At 43.0% G+C, this 19,050-nt stretch overlaps 2 long non-coding RNA genes across 2 annotated transcripts; both read left to right on the plus strand.

The window, feature by feature from the left end:
* The first annotated feature begins 901 nt into the window (after positions 1-901).
* Positions 902-1,815, plus strand: LOC116675756 (uncharacterized). The gene is made up of 3 exons (XR_004328527.1): positions 902-1,046; positions 1,557-1,624; positions 1,721-1,815. It is a non-coding gene; the product is annotated as an uncharacterized LOC116675756 (long non-coding RNA).
* A 1,450-nt stretch (positions 1,816-3,265) lies between these two features.
* Positions 3,266-18,699, plus strand: LOC116675758 (uncharacterized). Its single transcript, XR_004328528.1, has 3 exons — positions 3,266-3,410; positions 13,258-13,259; positions 18,688-18,699. It is a non-coding gene; the product is annotated as an uncharacterized LOC116675758 (long non-coding RNA).
* Positions 18,700-19,050: the final 351 nt, after the last annotated feature.

Genomic DNA, 19,050 nt, shown 5'->3' on the forward strand with positions numbered 1-19,050 from the left:
ACAAACCGAAGTTAAAAACAAACCTGAAGCTGAAGAAACCCTAAACGTTAACGGAACAGATCCGCAGACCCGACTGACTGACGGAGAGAGCGAGAGAGAGAGAGAGAGGGAGCACATTTCTCCATGTTCTGTGTGTGTGTGATTGATCCGAGCGGGTTTGTAGGCGGGGGGGGGGGGCGCTGTGATTATCACAGAACGCTGCGCGGCCAGTTGAGGAGTTTTATTCAATCCGAGCACGGATATTGACTCATATTACTCGGATAATACTTGTACTCGGCAAAAGTGCTTTATCCGTACCGGATACTCGTTTCAGCCGGATACTCGGATCATTGTATGCATTAATCAAAAAGAAAGTTGATGTGTATATGAATTTACTAAAAAGAAAATTGATGTCATAATGAATTGTGATGATGACATAATGAATAGTGATGATGACATAATGAATGGTGATGATATAATAAAAAGAAAGTTGATGTGTATATGCATTAATATCAAAGAAAGTTGATGTGTATATGCATTAATATAAAAGAAAGGTGATGTGTATATGCATTAATATCAAAGAAAGTTGATGTGTATATGCATTAATATAAAAGAAAGGTGATGTGTATATGCATTAATATCAAAGAAAGTTGATGTGTATATGCATTAATATCAAAGAAAGTTGATGTGTATATGCATTAAAGGGGTGATAGAATGGTTGGATGGAGTATATCACGCTGTTCCTTGAGGTCTCCTGATAGGGTATGTAACATTTGTTGGGCTGAAAATGTTGCTTTTGCTGTTCTTTTGGCCCTCACACCACCCTGCTAAATTGACCTGGCTTGAAACGAGAGGTGTTCTGCCTTATATGGTCTGCTCATGAATATTTAAATAAGCTGCGCGCTGATTGGTTGTTGTGCAACGAGCTTTGCTGCGGCTGACAGAGCAACAGAAGAAGAAGATGGAGACTTTAGCTGTTGAACGGTATCTGTTTGAGCCTGAATCAGAGAAAGGATCTGATGTAGAGGAGCCACTTGCCAGTAGATTGGAAATGACTCTTCAGACTGGTAAGTTTGGTCATTTAGCATTTACTTGCATTTTCAACACATAGCCCAACATTTGCCATCCGTTGTTACACTAGTGTAATACACACGTCAGTGTTGCAGCCTAAGAATAACTTTGTATTAGCCTTGTTTTTAGTATCGTAAGCAACATAAGTTAATGTGCACACGGACAAATATTTTACTACTTTCGCAGTTTCAGTCAAGATGTCTAGTTCATAGAGCTGCTCACAACGACAGTCTCTGATTGTGATTATGAGTTGCGTAAATTATTTAACACGTAGTAGTAATATGTTATCTTACAACAGGACGTCCATTTAGCTGGACAGGAGACTACTATTTCTGTTTGTATGCTACGTACGTTTGTATTACTACTCTCGCCTGTGTCAGTAGGTCAAATGTTATCTTGGAACTACTATCCTGCTGATTAGATCATCTGACTTTGAGATTATTACCTTCTTAACATGTAGTAATATGTAAAATTACAACTACGGTGCATACATCTTACCTTGGCAGGTGTTCTTGTTGAAACTGTGCACAAATGTCCCAGGAGAGAGAAAATATGTTGCCAATAAATACCTCAGGTAACTAAAACTAGATTCATTAACTCAAGCTACTTTATGCTTCCTGCTCATTCAACATTATGAAAATAACAACAAGCTCATTGTTTGTTTTTACAGGTCATGAAAAGAATGACCCAGGTTCCTGAGGAGATAACCTGTCGACCATCCTGGCCTTCATCCGGTGTGCCTCAATAAATATTCTTTGCAAAATGCAATGAATATTTACAGAGTTGACCATGGCCAGTTGAGAATCAGAGGGATGGAAAGGTGAGGCCAATGTGATACCACTGTTATGTCTTTTCCACCAAGGCGGTTCTGGTGCTGGTTCGGAGTAAGTGCCAGATATTGAACCTGTTCTTTGCTTTTCCACACAAATAAACCTGGCTCTGGGCCAAGAAAACGGGTTCCAACTCAGCACCAACTTAGCGCTTGTCCAGAGATAAGAACGGTTACGTCTGGTGCTGGGGGGGGGGGGGGGGGGGGGGGGGTGGTTATCATGACGTTCGAAAACAAAAACTTCGGACCGCCATTTTTAAAACACCGATCAGCTGTTAACTATAGACAGCTGTTAATGTTAGCTTTGGCAATGGATGGGAAACAAAAACAACCGTGGTCTGTGGAGGAAACCAACTGTCTGCTGGCTCTGTGGTCCTCCACAGAAATTCAAAATAAACTGGATGGAGCTGTACGGACGAAACCCGTCTTCGAAAGGCTTCAAAATGAGATGTCTGTTGCGGGTTACCAGAGAAGTACGGATCAGCTGATAAACAAAATTAAAAAATTAAAAAAAAGTTATCGGGATCAAAAAAAGGAGCTTGGGCGAAGTGGTAGTGGCGGTCAGCAAAGAAGATCGCCATATTTTAACATCCTGGACTCCATCCTGGGGGACCGACCGGCATGCCAAACCACCGGGGCGCTCAACTCCGCCACAGCGTTGTTAGAGGCGATGGTGAACGGAGAGGCAGACCGTCCCAATGCTTCAGGTGGGTCTTAAAATGTTTCAATTTCAATTATGTATTTTAACTGTGTTGCCAGCTAGCGTTATGTCTTGTTTCTATGTTATATTCGCATGGTTAACATTAGTTCGGTGACGACAAGCAAAGTTTAGCAAGCTATCGCTAGCAAGCTTAGCTAGCTTGTTACCGTAGCTAAACGTTAACGGCGTATTAACGTTAGGTACGGGTTGAAGCCCGTTAACGGTCGGTAGCTGGTTAACGTTAGCAGATAAGCCCGTTTACAGCGACGTTATTGTTCATGTTCTGGCACAATGTTTCTGACAGTAGTAGTAGTAGGCTAGTAGTAGTAGTAGTAGTAGTAGTAGCTAGAAGGCTTATAGTGACTGAAAGTGTGATGTGAGATGCTGAACAAAAACTACAGGCTGGTTTAAAATAACGTTAATTCTTTTAGTCTATGCTTCAGATTTTGATTTGAGCGTTATTCACCAACTAAATGTTCTGGTTCTGCAACACTTTTAGTCAGCAGGGAGGTTGCTCACTGATAAATAATAAATACATCAGGGGACGATTACGGGAGCAAACACAACCGCTTTTATTTACTGTTATGGCGAATTTGAAGATTCTTTTTTAAATTTATGAAACTTAACAGCAGAGGTCTTACTGTGTATTTTCTGTCTTGAATGAGCATTATAAACTAAACCCTGCTCCCTGTGTTGGTTGTTTATAGAGTTGTCTGTTACTGGTGAGGATGATGAAGATGATGACACAGAGCTACCACCACCATCACCCCCCCACAGGACTGCAGCTCGCCGGTCCATCTGCCTCCGTGTCATCACGGCAAGCCAGACGAGGTAAGCTATTTTGTGCTGTGTATAAAGCGTTTCCTTAATGTTTACATGTTCTACATTGCCTTATAGGTTCCATTTTGTCCAACAAACATTTAACCTGGCCTCTTTAAATGGTCAGTGTGTCCTACTGAAACCATCGGTAGGTCCACTATGGTCAACATGCAGGCGCTTGGTTTGGTTGCAGTTAGATTAAATGATGGCAGCCAATATAAAAACCAACTGGAGCTTGTCTGCAGCGATGTGTGGACTGTACTGGTAGTGCACAGGTATTAGATAGTTTGACATTGTCATATAATCACACATTTTGGTTGGTTTGTTTTCTACACAGGAAAAAAAGCGTGAACATGAGGAGCTGTTGGACTACATGGAGAAGGCTGACGATAAGTTCCTGCAGCTCAACAAAGACATGGTGGCAAAGATGGAGGCAGACACCAGCGCTCTGCTGGGGCTCATGGGGCGCATGGTGGCAGTGATAGAGGCGCAAGCACAGAAATAATTAACATGTAATTTATTTATTTATTTATTATTTGTAACTATTTGATTGTCTATGACAATAACAAATGTTTTTATATTTAACAACATTCTCACCCTTCCTTATTCCAACAAGTCAGATAACACAATACCAGACTGGTTATTCATTAAAAAGATAAAATAACAGTTTTTGAAAATGTGAATGTGAAGTGCAAAACAATCCTTATTTGGCACAAACACACATAGGCACAACGAGTTAAAAGATATAATTTAATGAGTGTATTCCACATTAACTATCTATCCAAAGTAACAGGGATTATCAACAGATACATATACTATACAACAGGTAAAAACATTGAACAAACATGTGAAACTTCCCAGTTGATTACTGACATTTTTTTGTATTGCAAGTTTTCTGAAATTTTCTCCCTGTCAGAAAATGAGGCTTTACTACTGTAAACTTTCGGTGCATTTAGAAACAGGCAACTGGCAGTAATGATGTACAACAATCACTGTAAAAACTATCACTCCTCTCTACTGAAATAGTTGATTAAGGCTGCTCTAATATCTGCCCCTTCTGGCTCACCATGCTCAGGTAATGCCTGACCTGGAGGCTGAATGTGTAACTGCCCGTCTACACGCTCCTCCCTGAATTGTCACCATGCTCTTCACAAATATTATGAAGCACACAGCAGGTTAACGTCATTTTCTTGCTGAGCTCCAGCTTGCAGTCATTTCTTTTGAGGAGACATCTCCACCGGCCTTCAACCTTCCAAAAGCCATCTCTACAACCGAACGTGCACTGCTCAGTCTGTGACTGTAGGTGTGTTGTTCAGGTCAGAGTCTTCCAGTGTCGGAGAAGGGCTTCAGAAGCCAGTTCTTGCATTGGGTAAGCAGGGTCGCCGATGAGGTAGTGTCCAACATTAATGCCAGAGATGATCTTTTTGTTTTGTCCAAGTAATTCACCATCACTTAGTTGCTCCCATAAATGTGACTGCCTTAGCACTCTGACGCACTCTCTCTGTGCGTCATGCACACTCCCTGCATAGCCCACACACACATCCCAAAACAGGCCTCTGCCGTCCACAACTCCTTGCAATGATATCGAGTGCCACCCTTTCCTGTTAAAGTTGTCACGGGGATACTCCTCAGGGCAATGATTGGGATGTGGCTTCCATCTATTGCACCAACACACTGTGGTATCTCCAGCGGTTATGGAAGAAGGTGGCAATTTCAACCAGCTTTGCAGCATCTGGAGTGGTGATGTGTTTGAGGAGCAAGACCTTTATAACGGAGTCACAGAAATCCTGAACACAGTTAAACACTGTGCTTAGACCTACCCCAGAAAGGTGCTAATGGTCCTATACTCAATGCCAGTAGCCAGCTTCCACAGAAAATTGCAACACGTTTTCTCACTGGAACCACGGTAGTTGGTGTTCATTCGGCCCATGAGATGCCTGACCTGACCACATGTGTATTCCAACGACTCCCGGGACATTCGAAAGTTTCGAACAAACTGTGTAGGGGTAAAATCCGGCACAACTGTATTCCACCAATAGTGTGATCGGTGGTATGCCCAGACCACATGTGTCCTCCTCTGTCTTGCCCTCAGCCATAATACAACCTGCAAAAATAAAAATTAATCAGTTGTTTTGTTAACATGTATGCTTTGGTTTTGTACAGTATACATACAACAATATAATAAGGTGGGTTTTCCAGAATATTAACAAAATGTTTTCAGATTAGTGTGAAGATTTATGTTGAAATTTCTTTATAAAAAAAATTGCAAAAATATCATTTCTTTTTGTTTACGTTTCCTATATTCATATGAGGCTTTTTTCCCTTGGACCCTGCAGCCCAACATGTACATGCATGTCCCTGGCTAGCGATATCACCGTTAACGTGACAGAGAAGATGAGACATAGCCACAGTGGTTACAAATATACATTGTAACGCTGCACAGATTATGCAGACGATCCGCTACGATTGACACACACACCACACACACACACACACACACACACACACACACACACACAGTTATCATCATATGCTGGATGTAGGCTATGGTGTATATGTTCTACATGGTTAAATGATCGGCTATAATAAGACCATGTCGCTAGTTATCGCCGAAAAACAATTCCATAGTAGTTGGTAAACCGGAACATTTTAGCGTCCCGATAGGCTTTTTGTGCGGCAAAAGTTGGACTGCCCGGTCAAACCGGGACGTCTGTTTACCCTAACAGTGTTTTGCTTGACGCTACTGATGTTGCCATCGGCAAGCAAAAGATTATAATATTAAACGTTAAATCACGCGAGATAATTCCCATTCTTCTTGAACGCATCCTCGGTCCATAGGTCACGAAGAGCTGTCAAGGCCCGTCTTTGAATCCAGGTGAATTTGTAAAGCCAGGAGCAAAAGTATCGGCATGTAGTCCTCCATTATTGTTGACTGTCATGACGCGCTGCTATGACAACGGAGGTACTTGCAGTGACGTTGTGACGTAGCCCTGCTCTGGCTCTCAGGCTGTGGAAAATCCAGCTGGTTCTTAGATAACTGGCGAGTAGAACCAGCACCGAACTGGCAATGCACCAGCCCAGAACCAGCACCAGAACCGCCTCGGTGGAAAAGACATATGAATGTGCACGGACATCCTGTATTAAAGACTGCTCAGAAGCACCGATGATGTCACAGTGATGATGTCACAGTGATGATGTCACAGTGATGATGATGTCCAATGATGATGTCACAGTGATGATGTCACAGTGATGATGTCACAATGATGTTCTGGTTCTGATTCTCACATCAACGTTCTTTCATCAGGAAATGATGTCACACGGATTCTTGGATCGAGGGAACATTTTCAGGTTTTTACCCAGCAGCCACTCAGCATCTCCACCAGCTGCTGTTTGGGGGAAATTACATTTTATTCGGTTTTATTTTAACTCAGTTGAAAGTAATCTGGAGCGCTCGCGTGTCACTTAGCAACGGCACTCGGAGCGCACGGACCAAATGTCCTCAAAGTCAAAATGTCTTTATTAGTCTCCCTGAGGAGACATTAGTTCGGACACTGAGTAACTTTGCTGCAAGAGTTACAACAGACACACAACAACAAGCACAGGGTTAAACAATTAAAAGACAAATGGACTGAAACATGTGGGTTATATGTATTATATATTTATATATGGATTATGTATTTATAATTCATGGATTATATGTATAATAGATGTATAATATTTGGGTTATGTGTATAAATATATGGGCTAATGTATAATTTATATATAATAGATGGCCTAAATGTATAATTTATGGCTATATGTATGTACCTGCAACTATCTATAAAAATCCCCCTCTCACCCCCCCCCACCTCACCCCCCCCCCCCACCCCCCCCCCCCCCCCCCCCCGTGCTCCGATTACCACCCGCACCACTGTTGCTCTTACTTTCCACAAGTTCTCCAGCTCCTCTTTCAGCCCTTGGTATTTCTCGAGCTTCTGGTGTTCCTTCTCTTGATGTTGCTGTTGTTTGGGATCGCCACTCAATCACTGCTGCCCCCCCTCCTACTGCCTTCTTCTGCTGTTTGTCCATCAACATGATGTCTGGTTGGTTAGCCATCACCAGTTTTTCAGTCTGGATCTTGAAGTCCCACAGGATCTTAGCTCGGTCATTCTGGACTACCTTAGGAGGTGTCTTCCATGTTGACCTTGTGTCTTCCAGCCCATACTCGTGGCAGATGTTCCTGTAACTATGACAGCTACCTGGTTATGCCGTTCCATGTACCACTTCCTGCCTGCATCTTACACCCTGCTGTTATGTGCTGTACTGTCTCAGGGGCATCCTTGCACAGTCTGCACCTGGGGTCCTGCCTGGTGTGGTAGACCGCGGCCTCTATTGATCTTGTACTGAGTGACTGTATAAGATCAATATATATATATATATATATAAAGTGACCCTGAACCAGCCTCTGGGTGGTCTTCACAGTGGAAGTATCAGAGTTAATAGAAACCATCCGTGTATTATAATCTGTCAGATGTGCATCCAGATGGTGTGTGTGTGTGTGTGTGTGTGTGTGTGTGTGTTCCCTCGTTGCTGTCAGTGTGTGTCGGCCCGGTCTATACCCACAATGTTTAACTTCCGGTGTTGCTCTTGTTCTGCCAGAAATTCTTCTTCTTGAATGTCTCTTTCCAGATGTCTGTCCCCGTCCTCTGTCTCTGTGTTGGCGCTCTAACCTCCGTCCCCGTACTCTGTTTCTGTGATTGCGGTCTAACCTCCATCATGGGTGCATCATGGGAAGTCCCCCAGCAGTCTAGGCCTATAGCAGCATCACTACGGGATGGTTCAGGACTCTTCTGAGCCAACCCTGACTAATTAATACAAACTGGTTTTAACTACATCTCAGAGTTTGAATGACAGAAATCTGCTCAGATGAGAACTTAATGAGTGCAACACATTTTTTAGCAAACGACTGAAAGCAGCAGAACTGAGTAGGCTACAGTTTAATATGTTTATTTATTACAAGTTATATAATTATCTTGATATTCAACAACGTTAAGGCATATCTCAGCTCAGTGCTAGAGTATGCCTGCCAATCGGAAGGTTGGTGGTTCGATCCCTGCCCCTGCAGTCATTGTCGAAGTGTCCTTGGGCAAGACACTGAACCCCGAGTTGTCCCCGGTGCTGCACATCGGAGTGTGAATGTGTGGGAATGTTTATCTGATGAGCAGGTGGCACCTTGTACGGCAGCCCCGGCCACAGTATATGAATGTGTGTGAATGGTGAATGTTTCCTGTAGATGTAAAAGCGCTTTGAGCAGTTGTTAAGACTGGAAAAGCGCTATATAAATACAGTACATTTACATTTAATAACTACCCTGAAATATTCAGATGCTGCATAGTGTCACAATATTTTCATCTGTATTTATGTCATCTTTTAGTCTAACTTGTTTGATATGTAAATAGTTTTTCTGTCTAAATGATCTGATAATGTTGTGGAGCCGTTGTTTTCACCTTGGTTAAACTAGTTTATTACTGTACCCATTATTACTAGAATATTTCTGAAGTAATAAAAGTTATGAGCACTACATTTGCTTCCATAATAACATGTCTGCAACCGGCTTATATTTTCCTTAATTTTGTCATGAGTTATTGGATGAAGAGTGAGAGCAAGTCCAGGGTTTAAGAAGGTTGTTCACTAACTCTCTCTCTCTCTCTCTCTGTGTGTTTGTCTGTTGCTATAGAAACAGAGAAGAGGAGAGGGACCAAAATGTCACCACTGTCAATATTGTGACAAATCCTTCACAACATCTCGAACTCTAAAGATTCATCAGAGAGTTCACACTGGACACAATCGACACAGCTGTGATCTATGTGGGGCAGCTTTCACAGTGAAGAGTTTCCTAATAATACATCAACGCAGTCACACTGGAGAGAATCCGTACAGCTGTGATATGTGTGGTAAAAACTTTTTTAGGGGTGATAACCTAGTAATCCACCAACGTGTTCACACCGGAGAGAAGCCGTACAGCTGTGATCTATGTGGTAAAACCTTTTCTAGGAGGGATAGCCTAGTAATCCACAGACATGTTCACACCGGAGAGAAACCGTACCGGTGCGATCAATGTGGTGCAGCTTTCACACTGAAGAAAACCTAACGTTACATCAACGCAGTCACACTGGAGAGAGGCCGTACAGCTGTGATCTATGTGGTAAAACCTTTGTTAGGAAGGAGAGCCTAGTAATCCACCGACGTGTTCACACCAGAGACAAACCGTACCGGTGTGATCAATGTGGGAAACCTTTACTAATAGTAGTGGCTTTAAACGTCACCAGCGCAGACACACTGGAGAGAAGCCGTACAGCTGTGATCTATGTGGTAAAACCTTTACTGATAATTGTGACTTTAAAAGACACCAGCTTGTTCACGCTGGAGAGAAGCCGCACAGGTGTGAACACTGTGGAGAAACATTTTCTCAGATTGGTGGCCTTAAAGCTCACCAGCGTCTTCACACTGGAGAGAAGCCGTATTGGTGTGAACACTGTGGGAAAATGTTTTCACGGAGTAGTAATCTTACATCTCACCAACGTGTTCACACTGGAGAGAAGCCGTACAGCTGTGATCTATGTGGTAAAACATTTTCTGAGCGCGGTAATCTTAAAATACACCGGCGTGTTCACACCGGAGAGAAGCCGTACTCGTGTGAACACTGTGGGAAAATGTTTTCTCAGAGAAGTAGCCTTAAATCTCACCAACGTGTTCACACCGGAGAGAAGCCGAAATAGTCTGAACAAATACATTAGCTTTAAATAAGCAAAACTACAAAGAGACACGTGAAAGTGCAGCTTCAAGAAAAAAACAATAACTATGGTGGGTTTGAAAGTTTGGGAACCCAGGTAAAATTTTATTAATGTGCATACTGTGAGGAAAATAAGTATTTAAACACCCTGCTATTTTGCAAGTTCTCCCAGTTAGAAATCACGGGGGGTCTGAAATTGTCATCGTAGGTGCATGTCCACTGGGAGAGACATAATCTAAAAAAAAAATCCAGAAATGTATGTTTTTTTTAACTATTTATTTGTATGATACAACTGCAAATAAGTATTTGAACACCTGAGAAAATCAATGTTAATATTTGGCACAGCAGCTTTGTTTGTTGCAATTCCAGTAGTCAAACGTTTCTTGTAGTCCTTCACCAGGTTTGACACCCTGCAGAAGGGATTTTGCCCCCCCCTCCACATAGATCTTCTCTAGATCAGTCTCTCTAATTGAGGGAAGGAGGTTGTTCCCCAAAATCTCGCAATACATGACCCCGGTCCTCCTCTCCTTAATACAGTGCAGTCGCCCTGTGCAGAACCCCCCCCAAAGCATGATGCTACCCCCCCATACTTCATAGTAGGGATGGTGGTCTTGGGATGGTACTCATCATTCTTCTTCCTCCAAACACGGTTAGTGGAATTAGGACCAAAAAGTTCTATTTTGTTCTCAACTGACCACATGACTTCCTCCCATGACTCCTCTGGATCATCCAAATGGTCGTTGGTCTTAAGACGGGCCTTGACATGGTCTGGTTTAAGCAGGGGAACCTTCCGTGCCATGCATGATTTCAAACCATGACGTCTTAGTGTATTACCAACAGTAACCCTGGAAACGGTGGTCCCAGCTCTTTTCAGGTCCTGGACCAGCTCCTCGCCTGTAGTTCTGGGCTGATTTCTCACCTTTCTTAGGAGACCCCACGAGGTGAGATCTTGCATGGAGCCCCAGTCCGAGGGAGATTGACAGTCATGTTTAGCTTCTTCCATTTTCTAATGATTGCTCCAACAGTGGACCTTTTTTCACCAAGCTGCTTGGACATGTCCCCGTAGCCCTTTCCAGCCTCGTGGAGGTGGACAATTTAGTCGCTGGTGTCTTTGAGAGCTCTTTGGTCTTGGCCATGTTAGTAGTTGGATTCTTACTGATTGTATGGGGTGGACAGGTGTCTTTATGCAGCTAACAACCTCAAACAGGTGCATCTAATTTAGGATAATAAATGGAGTGGGGGGGGGGGACATTTTGAAGGCAGACTAACAGGTCTTCAAGGGTCAGATTTGTAGCTGATAGACAGGTGTTCAAATACTATTTGCAGCTGTATCATACAAATAAATAGTTAAAAAAAATCATACATTGTGATTTCTGGATGTTTTTTTAGATTATGTCTCTCACAGTGGACATGCACCTACGAGGACAATTTCAGACCCTCCATGATTTCTAAGTGGGAGAACTTGCAAAATAGGGTGTTCAAATACTTATTTCCTCACTGTAAAGATGCCAAGAGAAGATGGAAAAATCTCCAAAGGCATCAAATGGCAGATTAGACATATGTATAATATGTCACAAAAAGTTAGATTTTATTTCCATCATTTACACTTTCAAAATAACTGAAAACAAAAAAATGACGTCTGCAAAAGTTTGGACAAAAGTTTGGGTTTTGGGCCCCTTCTTGTAGCCAGCCAAGAGTTTTTAAGTCTTGTTGGAGGTATTTTTGCCCATTCTTCCTTCCAAAAGTCTTCCAGTTCTTTGAGATTTCTGGGCTGTCTGTCACGCACTGCTTTACATTATGTTGTCAGGAGATTGTGAAGGCCATGGCAAAACCTTCAGTTTACGCCTCTTGATGTAATCCCCGTGGTTTTGAGGTGTGTTTAGGATCATTATCCATTTGTAGCCGTCCTCTCTTTAACTTCAGCTTTTTCACTGATGGCATCAAGTTAGCGTCCAAAATTTGCTGCAATTGTATTGAATCCATTTTTCCTTCTACTGGTGAAATGTTCCCTGTGCCATGAGAACAGCTGATTGTGTTCAGGGGGAGGTTTGCGAGCTTTTGGCTAATTCTGTGATTTTTAACCCATGTATAATCCTTTGTTTATTAATTTGATCTGTCTTCTTCTTAAATAAACTGAACTGAGTTGAACTTTGACATTTAGTTTCTTCTTATTTTACAGATTTATTCTTTTTTACAACACTCTTGTGACATCATACTTCAGTTTATCACAAACATTCATCATCAACACACATCTGGAGATACGTGGTTTTCATTGGACAAGAAGGGTAAAAACCTGAAAAGTAACTAGAAACTCCCCTTCAGAAAATGGCGTAGTGTTGTGGCGATGTTGTGCTTCCATGTTTGGTTAAAACCTCGGCGCTCTGTATCGACCTCTCTTTCTTTCCCATGAGCTGATGTTTTTGAGGGATAACAGCTGATTCCCGTCCATGTTAATGTCTCCCATTCAGGTCTCAGCTCGCCGCCACAGGGGTCAGACCGTTCTCTTAATACATCCATGGGTCCGACCGCTCCCTCACGTTACACTTCTTTTACGTCTTTTTAATTGCACCTTGCAACCAGAGAAGAAGAAGCTGCATACAATGGCACAAAAAAGAAAGCCCAGGTCTGGTGTAGTGGTTATAGACGGTGGGATTTATTATTTTTCTAGCTTTCAGTTTTCATTAGTCTAACTTCTTTTTACTCAGTAACGATAGGATTTGTAATGTAGCAAAATACAATCCTTCATTAAAATCAAGTACATTTTGAAAACTACTTGAAAAATACACAACAAAACTGCTCAATACAGTAACGTAAGTAATGTATTTATTATTTTCCACCTCTGCCAATACCTCACTGTCCAGTGTGTATTAAATGTTCCAAACTGAGTGAACAATGTGAATTTCCCCTCACCAGATATACGTATAAGGGATGTCTTTCTTCTACATCTGTGTTACTTCTTGACATTAATAGAATAATTCTACAACGTATGAATTTCTGGTGTCGGTGTGCATTTGATCCGATGACGCTGTGACGTCTTCATAACTTCAGAGTCAGAGAGACGTCAGAACCAGTCCAACCTGGTCCCAGGAGTCTTATAGTGTGTTCCAAATCGCGCACTTCCCTTAGTGCACTAAGGGAAGTGCACTTCGTACACTACGTACTTACTTGGATAGTGCGTAAATTTTACTGAGAGTGTCGCGCACTCTTGATGTACTTACCGGAAATGACGATCCAACAGCTATTCCTCCTCCTTTTCTTCTGTGAAATTGTGAATTGCACCCAAGAAAGAGAGCATTCCCGCCACCTACTGTCGCCCGCGAAAAATACACTTCTGCTTTGTTCATCAAGATGAATGTGATTGGTTTGTTGCTTGTATCTGCCCTCTGTTTTTTGCGAGAATGAGAGGATTGCGACGCCGCCGTCGTATCATCCGCCTGCTTTTAACGGAAAATATACCGGTATGTTGATATTCATACTTTTGCTCTTAAATAATTTATAACAAAACACAAAAAAACTAGCCATTATGAGTTATTTCAGCAAAAGGGGAGTGCTAAAAATTATGTCTAACTGACGTGTTATTATTACCATCATATTATAATAATAATTAATTCAATTTTGTTCTACTTGTTATATGATGTATTTGCTTTAAGCTGCTGTAGTACAGATATTCCCCTGTGTGGATTTCACATTTTAGAAGCTGGAACTAGTGACTTGATAAATTACTTAATTATGAATCCTAATTACAGGACAATACAAGAGTAAAAACAGACAAACATTAAACACATTCAGTCCAGTTTTATTTTAAAAGCCGGTCCTGCGTTACTTCTCCAGGCTCCAGACCCCCGGCAGTACTGCCAGGTCAACCATACGGTGCCATTGCTGGCGCGTATTTTGACGGGGAGAGCAACATGAGGGTGGATTTCCGACTCTCTCGGGGGTCCTTCCACGCCCTTAGGCCATCCTCGGCACGGGGTCTGACCATGGCTGGGGACCCGTCATTGAGGCCCTGGTCTTCCTCTTTGGCTGGCCAGCGGTACATCCTACCGCGTGGTAGCCAGGGCCTTTGCCATGCCCAGGACCACTGTACATCGCACGGTCCACAAGACCAGCAGGAAGGTCCTCTCTCCTCCCCCAGGTCGTCCGTCTTCCGACAGAGGAGGACTTTCCTCACATTGGAGCAGGATTTGCGCGGCTGGCGGGTCGGCAGCCTTCCACAGGGTTGTGGGCAGCATCGACGGCTGCCCGTCCGTGTGACCCCCCCCAGCAGAGGACGCAGCCTGTTACCTAAAAGGAAGATTTATTCTGTTCAGTTTCAGGCTGTGTGTGACCACACAGCAAAGTTCAGTTTTTATTGGTTTCCCTGGGTCAGCTCATGATGCGAGGTTTTAAAGAACAGCCCCCCTGTACTACCAGCACCGGTACCCTCCTCCTGGTTTCTGCCTCATCGGGGATGGTGGCTACCCCTGCTCAGGCAACCCATCGCCCTCATGACTCCCTATAGGCAGCCTGTCCACAACCACCTCCAGGTCCGCTTCAATGCTCACCTGTCCAGAGCGAGGTGTGTTGTGGAGAGGGCATTTGGCATCCTGAAGACCAGATGGAGGTCCAATTTTGAAGGCGCTGGAGGTGGATGTCCTCTATGTCCCGGAGGTCATTGCCCTGGCACAGTATTGCACAACATTCTGCTGACCAATGGGGACCTGCTGGAGCCAGAAGCTGATGGGAGGGAGAAGCAGAGGACCATCCTCAACCAGCTCCTCAAGGGGCCATCTGTGGAGCAGAGGACAGGCGAGGATGGCCATGATGTGCCTGGTGCCTGACCATAATTATGTCTAAATGTGATTGTAATTATATTGTTATTCTGCTGTTCTTGTTGTTGATTGTAATTATATTGTTATTCTGCTGTTCTGTTGTTGATTATTGTATTATATATGTTATTCTGCTGTTCTTGTTGTTGATTTTTTGTAATTATATAGTTGTTCTGCTGTTTGTGTTCATTTGTGTATTATAATCTGTTTAAAAAAACATTTAAGCAATCAAATGCGTGTGTTTTCATTTAAATGTAATGATATAAAGGATTTGCTGTACTGTATATACACATTCCCCGTGTGAGCAGTGAGGAAGTAGGTGTGTACCATGGCTGACATCAATACTATTCAGCTGCCTACCAACTGTAATACACCAGAACAGATTAGTTATTAGCCAACAGTAATAACAGACAGATCAGATAGTTATTATTTATTTATTTACAAGTCTTTCGAGCACAGACAAAAAACGCTCCTCCCTCATTACTACCTCCCTGTCTCTCCTCTCCTCTCTCTCCCTCACCTCCCTCTCTCTCCTGTCATCCCTCTCCTTATTTCTTTTAAATGCCTCTCCTCTCTCTCCACTGCCTCCCGATGCCGCCTCTCCTTCTCTCATCTCTTGCTTCCTCTCTCTCCACTGCCTCCCGATGCCGCCTATCCTCTCTCTCATCTCTTGCTTCCTCTCTCTCCACTGCCTCTCGGTGCCGCCTCTCCTCTCTCTCTCTTGCCTTTCCTCCATATTTGCAATGTCCCTCTCAAAACTGTCCTCCTTGTCTTGGAGGTCTTTGAGGGCTGTGCGACATCCACCCTCCTCCGTTTCGGAGTGGATGTGGCACAGGCCGTGGCTAGGTCCCTCTCTGGGGTCACCACTGAGAGGGGCTCGACAACCGCCACCGCCTGGCAAGATGAGGGCAATGAGGACAGGCGGTTGTAACTGACGGCCTCCCCCAATTGCCTCATCCATCAGAGGATACCACTTCAGGACGCAGCGTTGCCTCACCCCCCTCAGTGCTGACCCCAGTTCTGGGGCACTTCAGATCCTACAGACAACGGGAAAACACTCAAGTTTAATTTCAAATGTCAACTACATATTTGTTTCAACTACAATTGAATGTTCCCAGACATGGGGCTGATTACTCACAATGATTAACAGTTAACCAACCTTGTATTTTTGTTTTAGATTTTCCCATTTTTCTTCAGAAAAACGGGGGTAACCCTAGCCTGCAGCCCTCGACTTCCATGTTACGCCCTAACGAAAATACAATTTTGATGTAGGTAGCAATGTAAAATATAGGTCCACAGATGTAACAATAGTAAGATGAGATATACATTTACTTACTCGTATCCATTCAGGGCTGCATTACGCTTCCCTGGAAGCTGGAGGCGTTCACCGTCTCCACTGAAGAGGGACCTCGTGTCCTGTCTGTCCCTAACGATGAAATGAATCAGATTAGGGCAGGAGTAGCACTGTTTACATATTAACGTAACACATTACGTTAACATGACTGCTAACGCTTGCAGCTTGAGTAGATATATTTACAAGATCATACATCTAACGCTAACCATCTCTACAGTGGGCCGATAGTTTAACACAATAAAACAACAACGTACTACAACACATGTAACGTTAGCTTAGAAATGATTCGCCGTGTATGTTAAACTGTACCGCTGTTAGCTAGCTAGGTTAACTTGCTAGCATGTCAAATTACGGTACCATAAACATTATAATCGCGATTAAAAATATCATTAAAAACTGTAGATTAACCAAATATACACATACAGGTACATTAAATGTTATAGGTATAGCAAAAGACTCCATGTTCAACACTTACATTTGTATATCTCTGCCGTCCCGCTGTCGCGTCTACGGCCGCCATTATTGAAAAGTTTTTCGACTTTTTTTAGCTCCGCCCCTTCCGCTACGTAGCCAAGATGGCGGCCGTTGAGTGTGGAAAGTGTGCATGCGATCCGCACTCAATTATTGGGCCGTTTTGAGTACATCATCGGGTATTAAAGTGTACTGCATTTGACCGCACTTCGAACATGTGAACGAAGTGTACTCAAAAAGTTAGTAGTTAGTAAGAATGTGCGCGATTTGGAACACACTATCGGTTTGCCTATAATCGCATTTATTTAGAGACTGACATGTATTTTTAAATATTTAAAAAATATTTATATTTCAAGTATTTCATTTATTAGCATGATAGTTGACATGAGCTTTTACTTTGAAAAGTAAGAGAGCTAGCCTCTTTTTTAAAGTTTTTTATTCCAGATGCAATCTTTTATTTTGTAAAGTACAAGCTCGGGGATGCCAGGTGGAACGGCATGACATGGGACGCTCCAGGCTGCAGCCATACACTCTTGGACCCAGTCAGTGTGAGAGAAGTCCCCATCAGATGATGGAGTTCTACTCTCTGTCCACTAGATGGAGCTTACTGACAATCTAATGATGCTAAAGATCAGCAGCTTGTACAGCAGCAGGTATCTCTCCAAGTGGCCTCCGTGTGACATGTACATCGACGTATACATTGTACATTTAGCTTTTAATACTTACTACCTTGATACTTCCTCCACAACACCCCTGTTTCTCATGTGGCCCCTTGGGAAAATTAATTGCCCCCCCTTTCCCTAGGACAACGTATGTATGAGACTGGCTAAATAATTCTCATACATCTGCTCATACGGGCTACTTAGGTGTGTAGAAGTAGCTGCTAGTCTGGGCCGTGGACCTAGCTGTAGAAGCTAGCTGCTAGTCTGGGCTGTGGACATTAGCTGTAGAGGCTAGCTGCTAGTCTGGGCTGTGGTGGACATTAACTGTAGAAGCTAGCTGCTAGTCTGGCTGTGGACATTAGCTGTAGAAGCTAGCTGCTAGTCTGGGCTGTGGACATAGCTGTTAGAAGCTAGCTGCTAGTCTGGGCTGTGGACATTAGTGTAGAAGTAGCTGCTAGTCTGGGCTGTGGACATTAGCTGTAGAAGCTAGCTGCTAGTCTGGGCTGTGGACCCTAGCTGTAGAAGCTAGCTGCTAGTCTGGGCTGTGAACATTAGCTGTAGAAAGCTAGCTGCTAGTCTGGGTGTGGACATTGGTGTAGAAGCAAGCTGCTAGTCTGGGCTGTGGACATTAGGTGTGTAGAAGCTAGCTGCTAGTCTGGGCTGGTGGACATTAGCTGTAGAAGCTAGCTGCTAGTCTGGGCTGTGGACATTAGCTGTAGAAGCTAGCTGCTAGTCTGTGTAGCGGCCCCTCGGATTCATGGACTCGGACGCAGAGAGTTTCAAACGGGTGTCATTTTATTCTTTCTCTTAAGGAGCACCAGGCACCATATAAACACCGTGAAAACTACAGAGAACAGAAGTACAAAAAGTTTCAATGTAGATTCACAAACAATACATATATTAAATCATCTTCCCATATTAATCACATTCACATTAAATCATACCTTATTCCGCTCTCCAAGGGCGCTAATCAAGTGTCTGTCCATAGCTAGTATGCTTTCTAGCCTGACGTCCTCACAGTTGGAGCTCATAGAAATACCATGTGCAAACATTAAAAGATTATAAGGTAAATCGCAAGGTAAACCTTCTCTTAAAAGACTCAAATTGACAAATATGTAAACTACAAACATGTTAACAGGTTTTACCTTCGCTCGACGATGCGTGAGCACCACATGGAAAGAGGTGTGTAAAGGAAGTGTAGCGTCAAACAAAATACCAGAAGAAAAGACAGCGCTTTCAAAATAAAAGCGGACCAAACCACAAAATGACAATAAAAACACATATCTTAACATTTAAAAATATACTGTGTAAGACAATATCAGAGACATTTACACTCCCACCAAATCCTAGTGCAATGAATAAACAAATACAAAAGAGTAAATGAATTGTACAGGATTTCTGGACTAAGAAATGAATAGCTATCAGAAGTGAACAGTAAGCATCAATGTGTGTAGTTTTGTCAATCACTTCTAATCAGTTCTCAAGGAGGAGTACCAAATTTTTTGATTGGTCTCTCAATACTGAGGGTTTAATGGAGGATCTTGTTTTATGAGATTTCCTTTCCCAACTCGCACTTTAACTCGAC

This window comes from Etheostoma spectabile, unplaced genomic scaffold (assembly GCF_008692095.1).
Source record: "Etheostoma spectabile isolate EspeVRDwgs_2016 unplaced genomic scaffold, UIUC_Espe_1.0 scaffold00002219, whole genome shotgun sequence".
Classification (NCBI taxonomy): Eukaryota; Metazoa; Chordata; class Actinopteri; order Perciformes; family Percidae; genus Etheostoma; species Etheostoma spectabile.